Source organism: Salmo salar, chromosome 07, assembly GCF_965601325.2.
Source record: "Salmo salar chromosome 07, fSalSal1, whole genome shotgun sequence".
In the NCBI taxonomy this organism is placed as follows: Eukaryota; Metazoa; Chordata; class Actinopteri; order Salmoniformes; family Salmonidae; genus Salmo; species Salmo salar.
In genome coordinates, this window is record NC_138297.1 from 43,276,018 (window position 1) to 43,281,328 (window position 5,311).

Consider the following 5,311-nt stretch of genomic DNA (forward strand, 5'->3'; position numbering starts at 1 on the left):
CCCAATAATGTTTGTACCATGTTTTTGTGCTGCTACCATGTTGTGTTGCTACCATGTTGTTGTTATGTTGTGTTGCTACCATGCTGTGTTGTCATGTGTTGCTGCCTTGCTATGTGGTTGTCTTAGGTCTCTCTTTATGTAGTGTTGTGTTGTCTCTCTTGTTGTGATGTGTGTTTTGTCCTATATTTATATTGGATTTATTTTTTATTTTTAATCCCAGGCCCCTGTCCCCGCAGGAATCCTTTTGCCTTTTGGTAGGCCGTCATTGTAAATAATAATTTGTTCTTAACTGACTTGCCTAGTTAACTAAAGGTTAAATTAAATAAAAATATTCAAGCTGTGAGTGGCCCATCTCTCCTTCAGTACTTTCTGGTCACCAACAGCGCTGGATTGGCACGAAAACTCTATTTTAGATCACGGCCTCTATTATTCAACAGTCATCCGCATGGCTTCCTGACTTGTCCAGGCTGCAATCTCTGACCTGATTCAACTGGCACTTCAACAACCACGGTGAAAAATATTCACAAATATCACCAATCAAATGTGTTATGTTAAATTCAATGGTCTTGTTGGGCTCACTGAAACTATCGTGTCTTTAGATAACCGTGCAGTGGTCTTGTTGGGGGTCACTGAAACTATCATGACTTTAAATAAGTTGCAGTGGTCTTGTTGGGGGTCACTGAAACTGAAACTATCTTGTTGGGAGTCACTGAAACAATCATGACTTTAAATAAGTTGCAGTGGTCTTGTTGGGAGTCACTGAAACTATCATGACTTTAGATAAACATATACTGAAGCCATCTGAAACGGCCCAAAAACTCCTAGCTCGAATCATAATGTTCTGCTTCATGTTGGATTAAAATAAAGTTGAAAACATAACGTTGCACATAACACAACAACAACAAACAACGAAGCAGCGTCTTCGTCATAATCCCAAGATGAAACGTCTTCACGGAGACAGAGAGGAAGAAGATGATAAGATACAAGGCTATGTGACACGGCAACACAGAGGCAACGCATCGTTCTTCACAGCCCTCTGTCTCTGGTGGATATGCATCACACTTCAGTGCAAGGGTACAGAGTACATAAGAGCACAGACGAGTACAGAACAGAAGAGCACTACAGCACGCAGCTAAAGCCACTAACAGGATGTGCTCTGCAGGAGATAACTGAGGAGCAGGTCACTCAGGGCAGATGAGCTTTGCACCTTCAGGTCAAGGGAAATCACAGCCACACCGTAAACGCATCGTGAACAGAAGGAGAGAGATACACATAGAGAGAGAGATACACAGAGAGGGAGAGATACACAGAGAGAGAGAGAGAGAGAGAGAGAGAGAGAGAGAGAGAGAGAGAGAGAGAGAGAGAGAGAGAGATGCACACATAGACTGTTCATAGACTACCACAACATTACATTTACCAGATCTTATCAACATGGCGGAAGTTACAGTCGTTTCTCTGAGAGCAATAATAACCATAGAGATGTTTTACTACTGTACATAACCACAGTTACAGTAACCTAACTATGCTAGCTGGGCCATGTGAAAGGCTCTAAAGGGCTGTGACAGGGAGGCAGCAGGCAGCAGCTTTAGGGAGAAGGATTTAAGGCCTCCTGGGGCTGAAAGGCTACAGTAGATATAGTAGTGGATTTGATTCTCAGGCTCATTCCTGCCGTGCTGTGGTTCTGCCCCCCTTGGGCCTGTCTCATCCCCTCATGTGTACGGGGGGGGGGGGGGGGGGGTGTGTGTGTGTGTGTGTGTGTGTGTGTGTGTGTGTGTGTGTGGTGTGTGTGTGTGTGTCTGTGTGCGCATGTGGAAATCCCCAAAAAGTCCCCACAAGGATAGTAAAACAAGGAAAAGGCCATTTTAAGGCTATTTTAAGCTTAGGGGTTGAGTTTAAGGTTGTTACAATTAGAGTTAGGGTTAGAATTAGGGTTAGAGGTTTAGGGTTAGGAGTAAGAGTTAGGGGTTAAAATTAGGTTTAGGATTAGGGTTAGGGTAAGGGTTAGGTTTAAGGAAAATACATTTATTGAATGGAAATACATTTTAGGTCCCCACAAGGACAGTAAAACATATGTGTGTGTGTGGTGTGTGTGTGTGTGCGTGCGTGCGTGCACGTGCGTGTGTGTGTGTGTGTGTACACGTGAGTGTAGTAAGCTCTAGCACCCAGGGCATAGATCAGAGATGGAGCAGATCTTGGCTGATGAGACAGCAGGGTCTGGCAGGCTCTCTCTGGAGGGGAGCTGTCCTGATCTGACCATCACTGGTACTGCTGTTCCCTCTCTGCACTTCCCTGCATCCCTCTCTCCTTTCTCTTTCTCTCATTTTGTCGTTCCTTCATTCTCTCATTCTGTCTCTGTTTCTCTCTCGCATGCGTGCACACACACACACACACACACACGCACACACGCACACACACACACGCACACACCCGATGGCCCACTAACACAAGTGCTAGTATTATGCTTTCCCATGGTAGGATACTCCACCTATAGTACTGGCTTATGGTGTCTCTGCACTGAGAAGCTTGGTGGCTATATGGAGCAATGTACTGCAGAGTACTCTGCTTGACTGGATACTAGAGAATACTGTGATATAAGGCCTACTGGGCAGTGAAGCACTAGAGAGTATTTTGATGAATTGGTTGAGCCAACTATAGAACTAGAAGTAATTCTATCTGGTTACTAATTCTATAGTGTGCTCAGACAGTCCACTGTGGAGTACTCTTATCTTCAGTCACTGAGTCTCCAAGTGTGCTAGGCATCTATAGCCTCTCACGCACATAGCTGAGGAACCGGAATACCTGACACAGCACAATTTACAGATGTAGGATCTTAAATGAATCACTCTTTCGTGGATGACAATTTCTCTGCACCGCAGGAAATGCTTCGTGTTTTACATAAATTCACTGAAAACCAAAACTAACACACTGTTATTTTAACAGTATTGCACTTTTCATGTAGCTTACTTTTGGCCAGCTAATAGCTCCACCGATCAAGCAACAATGTGGGCTAAACGTTCAAATCCTGTTGCTGCAGGATTATTTTGTTGAGACAATATCGGTCAAATTAAGATCCTACATCTGTACCTCACTACCAGACCATATGTATGGCTCTGTACCAGACTAACCACACACCCACCTTTGACACAGTTTCAGTGAGCTGGGAGCTATGGTACTAATGAGTCGTTTAACCTGACTCTTACCCCTGGGTTTTACCCTGACATAGAACCAACCAGTCCCAGACCTAATCTGATGATCGGCCCCAAACCAGTCAATCCAACCCGCCTTTTTCTAGTGTTACTTGTCCATACTAGAAGGCAATGATCTCCTGATCCGCACCACAACAACAAGAAAAGAAAACACACGCTTGCAAACGCACACACGCACATATACACATTGTTCAGCAGTGACTGGGAAATCTGTGTTTGGGCTTTGAGCACCATTGACTAAGTTGATCCCTGTTAAGATGTAAAGAGGGTTAGGAGGAATTAGGCAACATTGATTGGGTTATACAACACCTGGCCTAGTATCCTCTCTGCTCACACACACACACACACACACACATACACACACACACACACACACACACACACACACACACACACACACAATGCACACAAATGCATATACATACACACGCATGCATGACTGTACACACATTGACACACACACATTGCACACACACACACATCAGCACACACACACACACATTATATCAGACAAGACAGATCAAGGGCCAGTGGATCTATACAGGCTAATGTCCATTTGGCCTGCCTCATAGATATCAGTGTAGACCGCTGTAGTATCACTTCCTGTTGTGTAAGAATGGCATAGGGCTGTGACAAAGCTGTGATAAGGCTGTGACGAGGCTGTGATAAGGCTGTGATGAGACTGCGATGAGGCTGTGATAAGGCTGCTCTGCACATTACCTTTGTTTGACTATCTGTGTGGATCAACGAGGTCACTGTACTGTAACCATCGCCTTCCGCTCTCGCTCTCTCACTTTTCCTGTGTTGGCATGCAATGAACAGGCACTGTATACACAGCCAACGCAAGACTTTCAGACGCATGTCATCGGTAAACCTCTCTCTGTCACGCAAAGGTGTTTCGTGACGATTAAGTGTCTGGTATTTCAATTATAAATTGGCGAGAATGAAAGCATATTATAAAATGGGTTCGGATATTAAGAACGCTATTCACCAGGAAAGCTGGAGGAACTGACTGAAACGGTTTTGTTGTTTGCTCGGATTACGCTGATTATGAGTTAGAAGTCTGTCATGTGACATTAGTTAGCCGCTCAGCAAAGTTTAAAATGTACTTATTTATGTAGCTTTCATGTTAAACCCTTAAATGACCATGACATAGCCTATATTTAGTTATTTTATAACTTTTTAAACAGCCAGGCTATTCAGCTGCATAATGATGAGAAATGTGACAGCTAGCTGAACATTGACACGTTCACACATTCACAGAACAGAGGGAAGCTTTGTAGGAATAGATAAGGGAAGATGGACCGGTAAAGATGGCGTAGCTCTTCAGTTCCACAGCCCTCCACTCAAATGTGGGAACTTCGATTTTGCACTTACTGTACAGACAAATTCCACCTGAGGGCAGGCTCGGACTGCGCTTCACTCTGACTAGTGGGGTGTCAGTCCATGGCGTCTAGGGACCAAAGACACACTATGTATGGATCAAAACTGGCATGGACCAAAATTGGTGCATATGGAACAATGAGCTATTACATTAAATAATATGTTAATACCAGCACTTTAATTTATATAGCACTCAGAACTATTTTTTTTCTTTACAAATCAAATCGAATTGAATACAGAATGTACAAGTGAGTAGGGGTAAAAGTGACTAGGCAATCAGGATATATAATAAACAGAGTAGCAGCAGAGTGTGTTAATGTGTTAGTGTTTGTGGCGTCAATATGCATGCGTGTGTGTGTGTGTGTGTGTGTGTTGGAGTCAGTGTCAGTGTAGTATGCGTGAGTGTGTGGGTAGAGTCTAGTGAGCATGCATAGAGCCAGTGCAAGTGAGTCAGTGCGAAACAATTAAGATAAATAAATAATAAAGCGGGTCAATGTAAATAGTCCGGGTAGCAAATGTTATATCATAAGATCAGTTATTGGGAACTTGATTACTATTGGTACATGACCGCAATATTATTACACATTCCACGCACTAAAACAACGTAAGGCCTACCTCTCTTCTGCACACCATGCTGCAAACTCATGACAAGTAATTACTAAAAGCTGATTGGTTTAGAGACCAGTGAGGCGGAGTGAAGGATGAGGTTGAGGAAATTAGCA